We start from the raw sequence: 21,365 nt of genomic DNA, 5'->3' as shown, positions 1-21,365 counted from the left end.
ATCTAGATTGGAAAACACATGGTATCACAACAATGAGTCATTTTTTCTCCAAAACTAGAACCTCTACAAAGAGTGAGGAAGAGAACGATATAGAAGAGAATGAATACCCAGATCTGTTTTGCATCTAACATGTGTCCACTTGAAAAAATCTCTTAATAGTGAAAAGAATCTCTCTAATCTCTCTTTGCAACTAGAAAATCAAACCCTATGTCATTTTGGCTCCCAAAAGCATAAAGTATCTCAAATATTTGATGAGAAAACATAATTAATTTTTGATGCCATATCTAAGATTATGGCAAAGGCAAAAATTAGTTAAGAATGAATTATAGAAGCCAAGAAAACTTTTCTGAATTCATTTAGGCTTCAACAATCTTCAAAAATTTTCCTTCAACAAATTTTGATGCTCCAGGATGAAATCTACCCATTTTGCTGAGAATGCCATGTAAATTAAAAATGTGCTTAAAGAGTGAACTGTTGAACATCTATGCAAAATCTAATCTCATATTTGGAAAAGTCATTTCCTCCCAGTTCCAACGGTATATTGAAGTGTATATTTTGGGTGAAAATTACCCCCTTGGAAACCATTTGAAAATTTTGGTTCCAACTATATGTAGAGCAATTAAAAAGATAATTTTGAAAAATTTAAAATACTTCTATAGTTCAAACTATTGAAAATCTACTATTTGGAATAAAAAATTTAAAACGCATAAATTGAATGCTTAGGAAAAACATATTATGTATATTTTTAAAATTTCAATATTCCCCTTGTATCTCCCTTGGCCATTCATGTGGTGCCACTTGTCACCATGATATTGATCCTCCCAACCAGCACTGGGCCCCACACAACCTCTCACTAGTTTTTAGGTTTTCCAGGAGTTTTCCATGTTGCTTGCTAAAAAACCTCCCATTTTCTGGTGGCAACATAGCGACCACCATATTTTGGTGACATTTCCTGGTGAACTTCTTCCTTGACCATTTTGTCCCTGCCACTTCGCAGATTCTGAATGGTTTCCACAGGTCTAGAAAGCTCCATAACCCTTGTCGCAACTTTTGCTAGATTTCTCTTTTCTAAGAGGTCACCATGTTGCTTGTCAGTAGGCCATCCTATTTTTTGGTGTTATCATGGAGACCATCAAAATTTTTAAACTTTTTTGTGAATCTAGTTCTTCAGCTCTGTTGGTGAAAATTTTGGTCAACCCCATCATGCTAGCTATCATCCATGATGATCCCCTCTAGATTCTTTGGCTTACAAAAGCCTCATGTCTTGTGGACATTATATATAACCTTTTTAAAATCTCCTAGTCTGCTCAATGTGGGATTTATTGCTTAACATTGTTTTTTGCCCTTGTTCCTCTGGCACTACAAATTTTCCACCATGTGGTTATCTGATGTTAGTGTCCTTCTATTCCCTCAAAGTCCTATGGATGTCAAGAGAAAAACCTTGGGTCATCATCATACGAAGGCCTTGGCTCATCAAGTATTTTAGACCTGATTTCCCAGGTTTGCAAATTCTTTGAATGACACTTCTTATGGTAGCGTCTTCTCTTCTATTTCTGTATTCTTTTCAAGACTATAGATGTCATCCAAAATGATTGCGCTTTCTCCTTAGAATACACACATTCACTAGGGTTTACATTTGGTGCCTTATTTTTGGTTTCATCAAGGTTATGGTTATTCTCAGTGACTTGCATCTGAAAACTAGTTTGAGTATCAAGATTTATGTGGGACTTTATTGCTCTACTGGAAGGATTGGTAGAGCTCTCACTTGTTTCAAAAATCTCAAAAATCAATCTACTAGGAGGTTCAACTTTGGGCTTAGGTACACATTTTTGTTGCACATATTTGGATTTGATCTCTAGTTCCTTTACCATAGAAACCTAACCATTCATCTCTATTGAATTGGGCCCTTCCTCTTCATTGAGCTTTTCATGCTACAACAACTCTTTTTCTTGCTTTTGCAGCTTCTTCCTGGATTGTAGATTCTCCCATGATGCCCTTCACTTTGTATTTTTTAGATTTGATTACTTCTTTCATGCCACGAGATATTTTCCCTCTTGCTAGCAGCTTCTTTGTGGTTTGTAAGCTCCCTTGCTCTACCATGGGTTGTCCATTTGAAATAGGTTCTACTTTTTTGGCGTGGAGTTGTGCAATAGGCATGGAAGCTTGTATGACATTAAAGTTAATTTTTATGCTTCTTTTTTTGCTATGGCTTGTGCACTTCTTGCCTATTGCTTACCTCATGTAAGATGGAAGAGACCAAGTTGTATAGTAAAGACATAGAAAGGAGGCAAATATGTGCCACAACTCTCTGTGTTTGGAAAAGAAGTCTTAGATCTAGGTTTAACAACATCACTTTCTTTTTAACATCTAGAATATGCCTTTCTAAACTTTCCAATCCTTTTGTTTTTGACTACATGATAAGGTACCTCAATCTGCCACTGGCATGAATAAGGGATTGGAAATCTTTTGAGAGCAATTTTTTGGAACAATTCAAGATCTATATTTATCCATCTCTCCTATATCATCAATTCATCTCAATTAAGAGGGATCCCTATGAGACTGTTTCATAGCTTAATCATCATTTCTATATGATGTATCAAAGATGGAGTTTCCATACACTGTACCACAAGAGGTTGCAAGCCATATCTATTTTGGAACAATGGATTCATTAACTTCTATTTTTCTAAAAAGGATCCTACCCAGAGACACTGATGCCATTGAAAAGGTCTTGAAAGAGGCTATTGTATTCATGAATCAATTTACTATTACTCCAATGCCAATAATTACATATTTAGGGTATGAGTCCCAAAAGACCATTTTCTTTGAGCATAAAGTAGCTACATCCGCTGAAGCAAAAACAATATGGCTAGAGAGTTTAAGGCCATAAAGGATAAAATTTCTCTTTTATCTAATGAGCTCATCAAAATAAAGTTGAATTCCTCAAGAAACCAAGGCAATCTTCAAAGACAACTTGTTGCGCAAATAATCATTCTCAAAATCAGAGCATAAATTTTGGCCTTTACACTAACATCAACAATGAGAATAATGGTATTGTAGGTATGAGACTAAGTGAAAATGGATATGGGTAAAATGATGTTTTGGATCAGCCTCCCCAAATTATGGAGGAACAACCTTTGCAATTTAGTGCAATGGTGTTCGAATCATGCGATAAATCTGCAGGAGGACAAAATGCTGAAGCTGATCAAGAGGAGTTTGTGTTCCCATTCAATGAAGAAATTATTCCAAGTTTTGATGTTTAAATAAGTGTGGATATCCAAGAAATTTTGAGGACATGGTAAATTTTGAAGTTCCTAAACTCCATGAAGTTGCAAAAAGTGATGAAAATGTAGAAGATCCTGAGGTTGGTGCAGAAAGTCAGCAAGATGAAGATACCAATTCTTCCTACTATGATATTGATTCCCTATTGGATAATGATAAGCTACCTACTTCAAAGGAAAATATGTCATTAGAAGAGATTGATAGAGTTCTCAATTTGGTATCAAGATTGACTAAGGAAATGTTTATTTGTAGGTATTGTACAAACATATCAAACAATGCAATAAACGAGTCATGTAGAATCCATCCACTTGGGTTCCATTCATAAGAAAGCTATCATGATTCCTTATTAGCTTGGGAGATTGTAATGGAGGGAAAGTATTTTTTTGAACAAGCTTCTTTGGGATATGAGGCAAAAAACATCTTGATTGATGATATCAATGAAGAGCAAATAATTTATTTTTCTAGTCTGAAGGAACCTAAAGTGTGTCCATGTATGCATGAAGTTGTGTACCATGGGATGAGACCTCCAAAAGGAGAAATTACAATGTGTGAGTATACCCCTATGCTAGGGGAATCACTAGATCAGATGATATCTTCCCATTATCCCTCTTGGTTTGATGATTTTCAATTTGAATATGATGCTAAAGGAAAGAGAACTTGTTTATGGATTAGTCATGGTCATGGAGCGTTACCAAAACTTCTAATTTTGTGTGATTTGTGCTTTAAATTTGAGCAAAGAATGTCCAAATTTCATTTTTCCTAGTATAAAGACAAATCATCTTTTCTTAGGACTATATGGGATGGTTCATTAGTATTGCACATCATGAGAAATCTACTGACAACCATCCCACATTATTATTATTCAAGGTTTTATGTAGATGAGTTTTTTTTTTTTTTTTTGTCTTTTTGGTTTTTATTAGTCCTTTCTTAGTCTTTCCAATTAGGTGTTAGTTTGGTTTGAGTCGAGTCTTTTTGTTTGGGTTTCATTTCCTTTTCTTTCAAAGTTGGATCAGTCTAGAGGTCAGGTGCACTCAAGATTTTATCTTGTTGTATCTCATTAGACCACTTTTTGGTCTTGACTTTTAGGAAGAGGTATTTCTTTGTCAAATTTTTTTGATGATTTTTATTCTTATACAAACTAAGGAATGGATGTTACTTGCACTAGGGGACTTTCAGTCTTAAATTTAGGATTGTAGATTGAAAAGTTCTCAACATGTTTAAAAATTTAAAGATTGACTATCTCAGGTGTTTTCAAACCAAAGTTGAAGACAGCTAGGGATAGTCCAAGCCCTACTAGTTTAAACAGAAGGATTTTCTCAAAGGAATTGCTAAGATTGTTTTTTGGCATGAGAGTTTCTAAAAAGTTGTTAAAAGAGGAACATAAGGGATGTTCATAAAAATTTACTATTAGAAGATACTATTCAAAAGATTACCAAAGATTTCAAATGAAAAGTGACAACCCATTAAGAGCTCTCAGAACTGATTCTCTCATCTGGTAAAACAAGGGATTGATAAACAACTTTCATGAGGATTCCCAATGAATTGATTGGAAGGGGTGGAAAATCATTTCCAAGTTGTCAAAAAATTTTGATAGATTGGATTTTGGGATCTCGAAGTAAATGTATACACTAAACACACATTGAACTTGGAGATTCATGATTCTAGGGTTTTGAGTGTAAAGTAACTCAAATTATGCTGGGAATATTCAAGATTTAGTTGATGTTTGACACATATAAAATAAATGTTTCTTCCTTTTGTTAGAGCTATTTTTTGTGGTTTTGCAAAACCACACCCCATTTCACCTAGAAATGGGGACCCCCCTACTTTTTTTTGGGCTTTCCAAGTTTGTAGTCTGGGCTCCAAGTATTTTTAAGGTCTTTTCCTAGTGGCTTTGGTAAAATTTGGGTCCCAGCTTGAAAGCACAGATTCTAGAAATTAGAATTTTAGGGGAGAAGTTCATTTTAGTGTGCCAAAATTTAAAGGAAAGCACCTTCTTCTATTTGAAACCCTAAGAAAAAAAGAAAACTAAGACACCTATAAAGGTGCACAACTACACACCTTTATACTACTAATACATTGAAGATGATATATGAGGTGCACACTAAGCACTGTTGGATACAATTAAGTAATTGTGTATTGTCTTTGATGTTACACAAATTCCATATTAGTTATCAGACAGAGTCTACCGAGTTCTATCGGCCAGGAAAATAGTTTACAGAGTCTACCGAGCTCAGTCGGTCAGTAAAGCCTTTTGCAGTGTATACCGAGCGTTCCTGTATGTCACACGGTGAGTTAGTGTTAACCGAGTTCGCACGGTAAGCTAAGGAAAGTTTAGTTCTTACCGAGATCACTCGGGTATCAAAGGATTTTGTAGCAAACGGTTAGTGTTAACCGAGTTCGCACGGTAAACTAAGGAAAGCTGAGTTTTCACCGAGCTCACTCAGTAGTCGAAGACAGCTTTTACCGAGTCCAGTCGGTTTTCAAAAGAAGTGGCAGGTTTACTGAATTCCCTGGTAACTGTAGTTTTTACCGAGTTCTGCCGGTTAACACAGGAAGCCATTTTTTTTTTTTTGCAGAGTCGGCCAGTGAAGAATTTTGTTTTGATTGTTAGTTCAAGCCAACTTTGGAATATGTTTTGTCAAGTTGGTTGGGCCAACCTGGTATTATGTATAATATATAAAGAGGTGCTCAAGATGCGGAAAAGTGTGATAGAGAGTGTGTACAGATAGTGCAAGGAAGTGCAAGGAAGAGACTTGCGTGTGCCTAAGCAGAATTGAGCAGAGGGAAATCTTGGAGCTGCAAAGATATATTTAATCAGTAAGGATCTTGTGGAGCTAAACTGAGATCTGTATTCAGCAAGATAAGTTGCATGTATTTTCAGATCATTCATTTTTGCTTTCTAACCATTGTAACAGTGATTCCAAAATCTCCTAACAGAGTTGGTTTAACAGCCATTCCATAAATCCTTTAACAGGGTGGCAATTCAGTTGAATTGTTCTAAAGACCTCTTACAAGGCCACTCCTAACAGGGTGATTAAATCCTCTAATAGGGTCACACCTAACAGTGTGTTTTGTAACCTTTAACAGGGTTGGCTCCTAACAGGGCTCACTTCAGAAGAGTGAAAATTGGTGACTAGTTGCTGGTGGTTTTTCCCATATTGGGTTTCCACGTAAATCTGGTGTCTACTGTGTTCATGATTACTTTCTTTTGCATAGTCGCTTATTTCAGTAAATGCTTCATAAATTAACTAAACATCTATCAAGTTTTAAGCAGTAATTTATGTGTTTATCGAGTAGCAGCAGCAACTAAGTTTAAGGCATCTTTGGGACTGTTGAATTTGTTTTTGTGGTAACTGATTCACCCCTCCCCTCTCAGTTACCCCATCTTCATTTTCCAACAAAGCACACCCCATGAGGTGCGCTAGTGCACACTCTGATATATTAAGGTTTGCTCAGGAAAAAAGATGTAGCTAGCACACCTTTGAGCTGCACAAGGTGCACCAAAATTTTTCATTTAGAGGTGTTAAGTCATTTTTTAGGTTTTTTAATAAGGTTTTGCATTCTTTTTCTTTTTTGTCATCATTAGGGTTTGTCTTAGTTAAGCATATTCATCTCTCTGGACTAATGTTTGCTTCTTTTTGTAGGTAAAAAAGGCATCCCTAACTTGTCAGGATGATAACTTTTGACCTATAGCTCGAAAATCAAAACTATTTACATTGTTGGAAAGAAGAACTAAAAATCTAATTTTAATCCCTAAAACAAGAAGACTTTGATTGCCCAGTTTTAGGCACCAATGAAAGTTTCAACTCCAAATTTTGAGTAGAAGACCTCTAAAAAGGCCATTTGAAAATTCTTAGAAAAACTTGTAAAAAAGTATGAAATTTTTTGAAACATTTGATCATTTTTGGATAATTTGGATCACTTGGTCTCTGATTGGGAAGGATTGGGTAGTCAGAGAGAAGAAAGAATCAAGTAATTTACACTGAAGATCAAAGATACAAAGGTTAGATACGTGAACCAGAATAGGTTATTCATCTTATGCAACCATTAATGACAAGATTCAGCTTAGGTGCCTAGGGATTTTAGAAGCAGAAGGAGTTTGTGTCTATGATAGTTTTTGGATATAAAGAGGGTATAAATCATCAAAAGGAACAAAGTAAGTACAAAAGTGATATAAAACCCCATTTGAGTAAAACCCAAAAATCATTTTCAAAACTGAGAACTTTGATTTTTTAATGATTTGAGCACCTTGCAAAAATTTCATCGAGATGCATAGGTGCATAGGTCTATAGGTACACAAGTGCACAAGTCCATAGATGAGTAGGTGTGTAGGTCTATAGGTGGGCAGGTGAAATTTTTCATAAGTGTTTTGAAAGTTTTTAAGGAATTGAGTGGGTGCGCATGTTCGTAGGTGTGCATTTTTAGTAGGTGCGTAGGTACATATTTTTTAATATGTTGGAAGAATTTTGAAGAATTCTTGTAGGTGCATAGGTGTGCAAATTTTTAGGTGTGTAGGTCTACAGGTCCATAGGTGTGCTTTTCTAGAGGTGCACCGACAATTAACTACTAGTTACAAAAATAGAGCTTTCCATGCATTGGAAATGCATTCTGACGACAGTTTAATTCTAACAATTGCCAAGTGAAGGATTAGCTCCCATTTTTTGCACTTCCAAATACTTTTAATTCAACTAAAGGCTTTCTTATTCTTTCTCCTCTCATAAATTCATTGTTTTTGACATGTAAAGGCTCATGCATCTAACTAATGAATATAAAATGGATGGAGTCCTACTCAGCACTAGTTTGATTGTTAGTCTGTATATAATTAGTTTGTTTTATTAATTTAAAAGCATATTATTGCATGAGATATATATCACTCTTAACGCAAATTAAGGAGATGATTTCTTATAAATACTCCATTGTAATATGTAATTGGGGCTGCTGTTATTATGTAATAGTATTATCCTTTTGGTGCTCGCATTTGGAGTGTAATGATTCTTGCCTAAATTTTTTATATTTTTATGGATGTATGTTCATGGAATTTTGATTGAACCAAAAGTTTATTTCATTATTTTTAGTTGTGCAATCTATTAATTCAGGTGTTTGCTACGGTTTTACAAATTTTGCTGACGCATCTAGCTTGAGAAGAAATCATCAAATTGTACCTACATAACTCTTTATCTTCCAACTTTTTGTGGCCTTGCAATTTGATGAAGAGTGAAAAATCATATGGTTATTAAGTTTCCCATCAATGATTTCATTAGTGGAAGCAAGGAAGTGCTACTCCTTTCATTGGTTACCCACTGATTTCTTTGAAAGCTTAACTCACAAACATGTTGTTTTCTATAGCTTATGTCTGTTAGGATTTTATTTTTGTGTTATTTGATTTAAAGTTCTTTTTATTTTCTTTATTAACCCCTTTCTTAGAATAGGAATTCATACTAGTTTCATTGTTAGATTAAATTCATTAAAAATAGAAAATACCAAAAAGAATATCTCTTTTGTGGTTAGTTTTGAAACAACAAATAGATTGATCATTTGATCTGAAATTGGTTTGAACCAGTAAAGGCATCCTTGTGAACATTCACATTTATCTTCAATTGAGAAAATTCTAGTAGCTCACAAGATCACCTAGAACATTGTAGTTGATCCCCAAAGATTGACTTTTCAAGAGAGGAGTTCAAAAGAATTCCTGTTATTAAGCTTCATGCAAAATGAAAGCTCAACAATATCTTGTCATAATTACACAAGGGATCTAAGGCATCTTGACTGTCTTGTTGGATTAATTTTAGTGGGATCTTTACCTTCAATATGCTTCCTACCAAATATAGAGTTATCCCACAACAATCCCTAATTCAGATATCATAGTCATCTATCACGCTAATCCAATGATCCTCTACTACATCTTCATGAACAATTTTTTTTCTTGCCAAAATTTGAACTCTACCAATATTATCAAAAAATGAATGAGGAGAGTTGTCATGTTCCAAGGGAATATGATCCCATTCTACATCAAAGGTCACAATATCCTATTTCTTCTCAACTTCAAATAGACCTATAGCGATGGGCCATACCTAGTTCTTCTTATGTTGTCTCCTCACTCTATCATATGTAGATGTGAGTTGTCTTGAAATCTCCAATAAAATGAGCCTATCCAATTGATATCTCAAGAGCTTCTTGGGATTCACAGTTGTACCTACTACCCTTAGATAGGTGAATGTCTTGAACTGGATGTAATACTCACCCATCTTTGCAATCCTTGCTAATGCCTCTACTAGCATCCTCTTGGAATAATCTCCCTCAATGAACCAGATGATTGTAAAAATTAAACCATCATTCGCTATTCGATATTCTTTTCTCTAATCTAAAAGCTTCTTCTTTACTAGATGGGGATATACCACATAAGGCCAGGCATTAGAATCTTGCATGCTTCTTATATAGTCCTGGATAGTCATTTGTCCTTACTGCTAGTAAATACACCAAGTATGATGTCATTAAAAATTTGGGGTCAGCTTTAACTCCTACCAACTGCTCATCTAAGTTTTCACTTAGTATTGTGGCCCAATCAATTGGCATTTTAGCTATTTTGATGGTCTTGATGAAATGTACCATCAAAATATTTAGTTGTCAAGCTACTGGTAAACCCATAATCCTACTTAGAAGCACAATGGAATATATGATGTCATCCCTCATGTATCCTCTAGTCATATCTCCCTTTCCTGCTATTCATCCCATCAATGTTCTATCAATCAAGAACGATGATTGTATGGTCTCCTTAGCTTCCTTTTCATTTTCCCTATACCATCTTTCAGCTTCATGATAAGTACTTTTTACATATTTATCAGCTCTTAGGAGATGAAAAAATTTCTCAATATTTTTTGATCTTAAGTCCAGGATAATCTTTCCTATTATACTCTTCACAATTCTTTCTTCCGACACATAATTCTCTACAAACGCCATGGCAAGCTCTAAAGATTGCACTAATGTGGGATGTGAAGCTACGTAAACCAAGCATGATCTTAAAAGTGATGAGACCATTGGGAACTTTTCCTTAGGCTTGTTGCAAAGTACTAGGAATTTATTCCAGTCTATGTGTCCTAACTCAGTCTCTAATCTCTGATTATGCTTGTTGAAAGCATGATTTTTTCATTGCACCTTGAAAGTTGAAGACAACTAGTTTTGGAGTGATGTTTTCTATGAGTGGGGATGAGGAGGAATCCATTTTATCTACACAAGACATTAACACTTTACTCTAGAGGGGTGAAAATAAAACCCTAACAAAACCATAATTGTTAAAAAACTAGACCCAAAACCCTAAACACTCGTAAAACCACACAAAACCATCTATTTATCTCTTAAATATAGTTTACTAGAGCTTGCACTCCTTGATGGGTGTGTGAGGTTTACTAAATAACCTTTAAAGGGTTATTAAGTGTGCAATGACACAACTACACAAGTGCACACCCTTTTGGAGGGAACACATGTGCATGTGCATTACTGTACACATGTTGCATATCATGTCTTAAGGAGTTTTTATTGCTTGGTGTGCATGTGTCCATCTTTCCCTTATTGACTTAGCTGTAGCATCTTAAATCTTGTTAAAGGTGAATAAAGGTGTGCATGTGTGCACCTTGGATAGGTGTACAAGTGTGCACCTTTCTTTTGTTAACTTAGTGTTTGGGTGTGTACAAGTAAGTGAAATTTTTCACCTCTCAAGGTAAGGAGGTGCACTCACCAAGGCTCAAAGGAGATAATGAGTGAAAGGAAGTGAATGCACACTAGTGCATTTAGTGCACTAGTGTACCTTGCTAGGTGTGCATGTGCACTAGGTGCGCTAGTGCACTCCTTTACTTATAAATCACCTTTATTTCAATCTCCTTAGATTTTGACACATGGGTTTTTTAGGTAGAGGACTAGGCAAGACACAAAATCTAGGTAGAGCCCTAAAAAAGACTTAAACTCCATACTAGGGTTCTAAAAAAGAAAAAAAAAACTTGGTGGTCTCCATTTCTAGGATAAATGGGGCATGCATTGTGAAAAAACAATAAATAGGCCCAAAAAAGAGGGAAGAAATGACAATGTTATTTCTTTATCAGCAAATGTTCTTCTAACATGTGTCAAATACCAACTAAATCTTGAATACTTCAGGCATATTATGAGTAGCTTCATAGTTAAAACCTCAAAATTTTGAATCTTCAAGTTTAGTTTGTTCTTAGTGTATTCATTCCCTTCGTCATCTCAAAATTTAGTCTATCATTAGCTTCTAAAAAATTAGAGACAATCTTCACATTGCTAGTCCATTCATTAGGAACCCTCATAAAACCTATTTATCAATCACTTATCTGACTAGATGAGAGAATCTATTCTAAGGGCTCTTAAAGGGTTAGTATTTTTCATTTGAGGTCTTGGGAAATCTTCTAAATTTTTCTTCGCATAGCTCACATGTCACCATTTGATTATTCCATGAAGTAATTGTTTTAGATACTAGATAGTCATTTTGGAGTGCATATCCCTATTGTTAGATTATCTTTCTCAGACCCTTGTGGAATCTTTCATTCTTAACATTACTTTTTTTGTTTTTATTTTCTTTTTATACCCAGAATACACTTAGACTATGTGGCCAAGGCATTGGTGTTGTTTCTTAGAATCATTATTTAGTTGACATCCCATGTGTTCTTTTTTAAGAACATTATGGAAAATCTCACACCAAATAATGACCTTAGCAATTATTTGAAAAGAACCCTTTGTTGAACAGGTAGGATTTGGACTATCACAATCTATCATCAACCTTGATTAAAAATACTAAGATAGTCAATCTTTAAATCTTCAAAGTGTTGAGAACTATTGATTTGTAGTTCTAGATTCAAGACTAAACGTCCTCTTTTATTGCAAGTAACATTTTTTCATTAGTTGGTACAATGAATAAAATCATCTAAATGTTTTGGAAAAGAAATACTTCTTCCCTAAAGTCAAAGCCAAAAAAAATGGTTTATGAAATGCATCAAGATAAAATCTTGATTGCACCTAACTCCCAAACTGACACAACTTTGAAAGAAAAGACGCATAAATAAACATATGACTAAAAGAAAACACACTTGTAGAAATTAAACACACATGCAAAAAGGAAAATTAATTTTAGTTTATTAAATTATTTTTAATTAATTAATTTATTTTTAATTTTCTTTTTCTTTTATTCCTTAAAGTAATCTTACAGGAACTAGCCATTGACAAATAATGGAACCAATTCCCCTTGTAAAGAACTTAGCCTAAAAGTATTTTCTCCCAAAATCTATGCAATTTGATAAGGGCTAATTCACAAGCATTGAAAATTAGTATGGATACCTAACTCTTCATTTTCCTTGGCCATTAGAAGAACAAGGTTGGATATTCTGAAAGATTTGAGTGTGGTCTACTTGTTGAACCACCTTTTAAGGATAGCCTAACATTTTTCCATATTCTCTAAAGTAGGTGTCTATTTCTCATCCATATCTAGAAGATTCATTAGGCTGATCTGAATTCAGTTAGCATCTTCAGCATACCCATTCATGAATTTCAAAATAAGAATCCTAACATTAAGTGGGAATACAAGCTCTTGTCTATAGATGCGTAGATATGGGGATGTTCCCAAATAATTCTTGACCCTAACTTGGTCTGTCCATAACACATATTTGAGTTGAGTATGTCAATCACTAGAATTCTCCTTCAAAAAATGTCATATTATTGTGATCAAGTTGTTATTTGTAGTTCCAGATAGTAATTTGAAGAGAACTTAATTATAACCTAATTATCCATGGCCCTTTGGGTAAGGAATATTGATGCAAATGCTAACTCGTTATCATAAACTAGAAAGAATGGCATCCCAAATCTAGTAACAGTATGTTCTTCCAAGAAGTTTGTAACCACCTGTCCTACAATTTCTAAAAGTATCATCTTCTATCCAGCAAATGCAAAAATTTGTAGCTATGAGAATGAATGTATGTCCTATTAATGATGGTGGGTTTGCTCAACCTATAAAGTCCAACTCCCTCTTTGAAAAAGGGTGTACCTCAAACATTGGTTGTAATGGCATCACTAGATGTCTCTCTTTGTTAGCACTAGTTTGACAAATGTGGCAAGTACACACATGTTCAAAAGTATCCTTGAAGATTGTAGGCCAAAAATAGTCAAATCTTAGGATCATATGGGTCATAGATTTTTCTAATCCATGTGTTGTGCCATACTTATCATGAAATTTCTCCAAAACCTTTTTTACTTCTTCTCATCCCAAAAATTTTAGGAAAATTCCTTCATAGTTCCTTTTATACAGTTTTCTATTTTGTAACATATAAGATTCACACTTATTCTTGAGTTCTCTACACTGGGAACTATTCATCCAATTGGGTTATTGATTTTGTAAAAGATAGTAAAAAATTTCCTAATACCAAACATTTGTTATTATACCTTGATCAATATCAACTTGAGATGCTATAATCTTCTTTTGTTGATCCTGTATGTTGATTTCATCATCAAACCTAAATTGATGCTCATTTTTTATCTCCTTATCAGCTATCATCTCTATCAATCCCTATCCTTTGACTAAATTCATTGGTTGAATCTCTAGATCAAACTATTACATTATCACCATCCATTTTCCTCATCTTTCACCCAATTTGTTTTGCATTGGTAATGTCTTAACTGTAGGATCAGGTATAATTACATAAAAATTAATATTTAGTATATAATGATGGAATATCTTGACTAATTTTATCAAAGAAGAAGATTTTTATAGAGATTAGAATAGTTCAACTCAATGTTCTTTAGAGGAAAACTCATGAAAGCAATGGGTGTTTCATCTTCTCTATCTTTCTTCTATGTAAGAATTCTAGTATATGAATGTTTTGAAGCAAAAGGGTATATTTTAAATGGCAACTCATAATCTAGACTGAAAAGTATAGGAGTAGTAAAAATAGCCACTTTGATGTCCTCAAATGATTTCTTGATTTCTTTAACCAATTTTTTTCTCCTTTCTTGTGAAAATCATTAATAGGGCACACTATCTCAGAAAATCTACTAATAAACTTTTTGCACAAAATTTATCTTCCTAAAGAAAGATTTGAGTTCTTTATGACTATATGGAGGTGACAAATTTAGAATAGATTTAATTCTCGCAAGACTGGTAGAGATTCCATCTTTAGAAATAATATGACCCAAGATTTTTGATGCAGGAGCATCCAGAGGTATAAGGGCAATCCTGTGTCCCTTTTCTATTGGTTCCATTCTGTTCTTGGGTTGTGTCCCCATAAATTTTTCCTTTAGTTACCCCAAATGAACACTTTTTAGGACTAAGTGATATGGCATATTTTTGACATCTATTGAACACTTTTCTTAAATCAGCAATGTAAGTTATTCAAACCTTTGAAAAGATAGTTAAGTCATCCATGTAGATAACTATACATTTTTTTTTCAGTCTCTTAAAAGCTTTGTCAATGACTCATTGGAATGTAGCCCTTGCATTGATCAACCCAAAGGGAGTTCTTCTATAAGAAAAAGTCCCCCATTTCCTTTTATCCCCTACATTTGCCAGAAAGGTTTCACATCTAGTTTCAATAAAATATCATGTGTGATGATATCATGGTCATATGTTTTGAGTTCTTCATAACTCCAATCAATGACATGTTTGTACTCCCTTAGTGATGGAAGCATATCTTCCCTTTCCTGAGCATTGCACACCTTTCCAACCCTTACCATTCTAAGACCTTCATTAGTACCCAGATTATATGAATTGTATTCTTTGATCCCCTTTTCTTTGACTATTCTCCTATTATGTACTAATTCATCACAAATAAAAATATTCTCCAACTCAACCATTCCCATAGAAATAGTGTTGGTTTCCAAATTGAGAATCCCATTTTCATCCTCAAGTTCTTTCTCCTCAAGTTTTTCATCTAAGTCTCATCAACCTATTGTCCCTTAAAATGGTCATTACACATGATAAAATTGAGATTTTTTGGTCATCTTGAAATACTTGGAATTTTATCATGTTGTTCGAGATGGATGAGGCAACAACAAATTCTGCTAAAAATCTTTTTAATTTTTTCCTCTCGATGGGTTGTAATGCACTTGCTAAAATTGCCAAGGCATCTGCTACCATGTTTGTCCTTCTAGGGATAGATCTTATGTTGAAAGATTCGAAGTCATTAGATCCCATAATCTCTTTCTATAAGCAAGTAATCTCTTATCATTGCAAGAATAAATTAATTTCACTTGTCTAGTCACCTATTAGGAGTACAAAAATCAAGGCTTTGTACTCTACAAAATTATTAGTACATATAAATTGTAATCGATATGTTGCATAAAAGACATACCTTTTGTGTTGATTAATTCAATACTTGCATTGGCTCCTAATTTGCACTTAGAGTTTTCGAACTAGAGTGTCCATATTGGATCTTCTTTGGGCTTCCTAGACTTATGCTTGTCCATCTATAGCTTTTCTTTTACTTGAACCTTAAAACATTGCTTCTTTGGGATCCATTGTAATCTTTATCGTAGTAGGCCTAAGAATTTTTTATCATTTATATTTAATATGGTGAATGTATGTTTCTACTACTGATCTTGAATTTCCCTAGTCAATTCTCTAATTTTTTCAAATTTAAGATCAGGACAAATGACTACCGAAGTCCAACCTTGGCCTTTTATGAAACATCTCCTTCTTTGGATCTTAATCATTCCTAGTGGATGAGAGGAAAAACCTCCACCATCTTAAGACATATCACTATATGATGCATTAAGTTCTTCTACCTCTTCTCCATCCTTCACCATGGTTTCAGATACATGTGTGAAATTTTTATTTTCCATAGGTACTTCTTTTGGAATGTTGCCATTCTTTATTTCCATTGTCTGACTCAATACCCAAGAAAATTCTTCTTGGCAATGTGAACATTCAAACTCTGAATCACTAACTTTATGCAATCTACAAAATCCAAGAAGGAACAACACATTTGGGTTTGCTTCTTCACCTAAACATTGTAAATTGACCACCATGTTGTCTACAAACTATGTTAAAATATCTTCATTTGGGATTGGAATCATGGATCTTTCATTTTCATCATCTGATGTCTTAGGTGAAGCTATATCAAAATCAATCACTTTGTCAGAGCCTAAATCAAATTGTAGGAATGCCACTTCATTTGGTGCATTGTATTCTGTAATCATCATTTTCAATTTTGGCTCTTCATCAATCTTGATTTGATTATTCAACCCTTTCCAATATAACCACAATTGAGTAAAATCCATTGAAAACCATCCTCTTAATCATTTTGTCCACTCTCTAGTTAGTAGCAATCCATATGTTTTAGGAATTTAAACCAGATGTATATCTATGATGTCTTAAATTTGGGGGTCAATTGTCAAGTGTATCCAAACATCTTTTAGCAAACTGATAACCTTTACTTCCATTTTGTCAAGTTGTATCACTATTCAATTCGACAGATGAGGTGTGAATCCCAACCTTTTTGCTATTAAATGCATCGTAACATTACAAGAAGCTCCTGAATGAATTTGGCAATTATGAAGATTCTTCCCATATATTCCAATGCTAAGAAAAAAGGGAGACACCTCAACCTTGTCTTTAAACATAGTTGGCATGGCCTCTAAAGAATTGAACTATTGAGGTACTATCTTTTAAGGAACATTATTCTTATTATGGGGTTCCTTGGTATGATCAAGAGTTTTCTTTAGTGTTTCTTGCTGATTAGAACAATTTTGTAGAATTTTGAACATGGACATGTTGGCCTTTGTTTGTTTCAAATCATCCATTGTTCTATACTTTTGAGTAGACAATGCAGGATATTTCAAGATTATAGGCACATTTCCTTGATTTTGATTTGGCTATCCTCCATATGGGGGTTTGGTAGGTATTGGATTGTTAGTTTCTCTTGGATTTGGAGGAGTTGGTTGTAATACAAGAGGAATACCATCAATCATGGGTTCCTTTGAACTTCACAAATTCTAGGTATTTCAATTATCATTTCAAAAGGAAAACATTTCGTTAGGTTGAGTATATAGTTCCTAACTGAATGGGAAGGAGAATTCTTCATTAGCTAGTTGTTCCATTCTATGTTCTATGAAAAATCATAGGATTCTATCATGAGACTCGTTACTAATGCCCATTGGATTTTGATTTACTTGCTGATTTCTATTGTAATATCAGCCATCTCATTCAATACATTTTGATTATTGTCTTACTGATTGATGTCCACATATTGGATATTATTGTTGTTATTATCTGTAGGAATGCTTCAATTGTTTAGATGGGTGTTTTGTTGTTAATTTTGCTAAGCTTTTATTTTGCATGATTCTTAATGACATGAATTTTTTCAAACTCCTCTCTTAAAAATCTAACTTGGGATCAAATGCAAGGTTTTTGGAACTCTTGTGACCTACTGGAATCCACTTAGGTGAAAATAAATTTGTTTTTGTTCACAAAGAGGCATTTTCTAGTTTGAACCAATTTTATATAAGATGATCAATTTTTTTACTATTTCAAAATTAACCACAAAAAATATATGTTTTTGGTATATTCTATTTTTAAATGAATGCAACTATATGAATTCCTAATTTAACAAAGGGTTAGAAAAGAAAACAAAAAAGATAAAGTAATGTGATTTGAAAGCAAATAGCATGAAAGATAAATTCCTAATGGACATAAACCATGGTAACAACACATCTACGAGTTAAATTGTTGAAAAGATTGGGTAGGAAACCAATGAAAGTAGGAACAACACTTCCTCAAATCCACTGATGCAATCATCAATGAAAGCTTAGTAAAATCAAAAGATGTTTGACTTCTTATCAAATTGCAAGGCCACAAAAGGTATGCTCATGCGAGACAAGAAGCTATGTAGGAACAATAGGGTGATCTCTTCTCCAACTCTATATATAAGTAGAATTCATCAACACATGAAAAATACAAGAACTAAAATATGGTATCATAAAATTTACACAACAAAACAATTGGCTCCATTATTATCATGAACATGAATAAAAAAAAATAACACACTTTGACAAGAATAACTACTCTCAGAATGAGAGCATGAAAAGTATATATTATTTCATCAAATAATGACTTGGAATGCATGTTACATTCCTCAATTTATAAGAAATCATCTCCTCAATTTGTGTTAAGAGTAAGAGATCACTTCATGCGAATATATGCTTACAACTAATAAAACAAATCTAATTATGTACAAACTGAATCTCTAAATGGTGCTAAAATAGAACTCCACCCTTGCTTATATCAAGTAATGGGAGCATGAGCCTTTACACGTCTTAAAATGGAAAAGGAAATAGTAGATAAGAAGAAGGAAATTGTAAGAGGATCTTAGAGTCATTGGCAGATTTATAAATGGAAGCTTGTCCTCTCATTTTTTCTAGGAGTTAAACTACTGCTAGAATGTGTTTCTAGTGAATGTAAAATTCTAAATTTGGAACTTGCAGGTCATTGTCAACACATCTCTCACTTCTTCAAAATATCTAGCATAGCTTTGGAATAGTGTACCTACAAAGCAGGTTCAAAAAAATCCAAAATTCTCCCAAGTGCCAAAAATGAATTTTATAGCTTCTGGGTTTTCTTCCCCTTCATAACAAAGGGATATCTGGATGTTTTCCTTTGAATTTTTCTATAATCTCCATCTCTTGGGAAGATTTTGGTAAGTCTAATACCTCATATTTATGCCTAATTATTTGTTGATAGTTGCAAATATCCATTCGAGTTTCCACAAAATCATAAAGTCTACCATCAAGTCTCAACAATATCTCTTCACCCTTGAGTGCTTGCCTAATATATTCATTAGACAAAGCATCCTTGGAAGCTCTTCATAATTGTTCAACTACTACTTGTACTCACTTGAGCTTCATGTTTAACTCATATTCAAAAAATCTCAAGGGAAATAGCATCATAATACATATCTGCATCAAAAAATTTCTCTTGAGAATGGCCTTTTAACTTCTGAATATCTTCATGAAGTTCTTCCATGCCCTTACTTCTGGTAGCTATCTTCTTAATCCAATCCTCAATTTTATCAATCTCATCTATTATATACACTTTGATGAGTGTATGATACCTTTCACCTTTTATTGTTTGGAGTGCTTGCAAGTCTCTTTCCCAGGTATATACCTCATCCATAAGCCCAAAATCTTGGTCTACTATAGATAGCAATTTCTCTACATTAAAATGAACATTATACAATAGGTTCAAATTAGCATGTATTAAATCTACACCATTCTATTCAAAATTGTCATGTCAATGATGACATGATGCAAAACTAAATCAACTTGCACACTCCCCTTATCTCTCCTTTCTAGTGCCTCAGTGATAGTAACCTCTGGGTGGTCTTGATCCAATGGACCTACAATCCCATTCAAATATCCTCTTAGTAGCTCATTTTATTTCCACAGCTTTATTAATTCATTTTGATTATCATAAAAATTCTTGAACACCTCCCTAACTCCCATAGTGATTATTACTTTAGTTGTCTATTGTGGGCTTTCCTAATAGGACTTCTATAATATGATAGTCCTTGTGAGTAAAATATTTGGTCTTAAGATGTGGAGGAGGAATGGCTATGTGAGTAAATAGGACCTAATCTCTATTCTCATTATGAAGCTCATTTTTTGTGAATCACCCATAGGTGCCTCAGGCCTCTTGATAGTTTCTACTAGAATATCCATACTCTTATCTTCATTTAGGTTCAAATGTCTCTTTTTTCTTACCATAACTTATCCCTTCAAGCAGGCTAGTGCAGTACTCATAGGAGACAAATATTTGGTTCAAGAGGACATTTTTCTAGTAGGCCCTTTTCCCTTATCCCTCCATTTTGGAGTATTCTCGTTTAGAGAGGGATTTGCATTTGGTGTCCCTATATCTATTGTATCTAAAGTCCTTGCCTTTGTATCCTAAGAATCTTACTAAGGTTCTTTAGATATATGTCCTTCCTCAGATACTTCATCAGTTGGTCTCTGTTCAAGCTTTTCTTCAGTAACAAGAGGGATGGTAGTGGCTGATCCTTTATCCAAAAATGACAAATCCTAAAATGATCGTCGTGAAATATGCAGAGATCCTTATGGTAGAGGTGCAATCTGATTTCAATCCTCTCCCAAATGTTGGTTCATGGTGTATCTCATATTTTATCACCCACCATTTCAATCCTTACTGGCATAAAGTCAAAATCAAATACTTCAAAAATATTTTCCCCTATCATTCTTGTTGATCTATCCACTGTTGCTAGTCATCCTATAAAGTTGTAACCTCAATAGGTTTCTTGGGAATAGATGGTGGTGTGATGGTGGAGCTCCTCCTCTCTTCCTAGGTAGCCCTTGTCAACTATGTCCTTTGAATCTTTAGGATATTGTCTTCTTCATCTCCTTCATCCTCTTCATCCTCTTTACAGATGGTTTCTAGGATTAGAGAAATAGGTATAATGATTCTTTGTATCTTCTGCCTCCTAGTCCTTCTAATATTAGGTCCAACTCTAGCTTTCTTAGCAGGTGAAGGAGAGGTTTATTCCTCTTTTATAGGGGGATACCTCATGTGCTTCCTATTCTTGAGCTTTTTCTTATTCTTGTTCTAGTGGAGGCACTTGTGGATTCCTAAGATCGAGCTACTTCTTCATTTTGATGCTCTTGGTTCTCAGGTGCTGGAACTGCCTCTTGAGCTTGAGTTGCTTCTTCTTGTTGTGGTTCTTTAGCTTCGTGTTTAGATTGTTTTAGAAAATCTAATTTCAACTTATTCTTCCATTTTTCAGCTCTAAAGTTTCGAACATCACTGTCATTTTATACATCATTTTCATCCTAAATAGAGATTGGGTAGGGAATGTTGGCACTATAAATTTTACACCTCTACTCTTTACGGGGTGTGTTGTGGCTTAGAAGGTGAAAATCTAAGGAACTGTATCTATCTTGTGTTGGGTGATGCGACGCACTCCCCTACCCATAGGTGGTTAATTATGTGGTGTTCCATGTTCACTAAAAGTGATGGCTTTTGGTGCAATGGCAAGTGGGCCCTACAATTGGTATCAGAGCCTGGTTTTGGCTTGGTCATGGGTTCAAATCTC

This window comes from Cupressus sempervirens, chromosome 8 (genome assembly GCF_028749045.1).
Source record: "Cupressus sempervirens isolate cs-2001-9-10 chromosome 8, ASM2874904v1, whole genome shotgun sequence".
In the NCBI taxonomy this organism is placed as follows: Eukaryota; Viridiplantae; Streptophyta; class Pinopsida; order Cupressales; family Cupressaceae; genus Cupressus; species Cupressus sempervirens.
Note: the sequence above shows the minus strand (reverse complement) of the source record.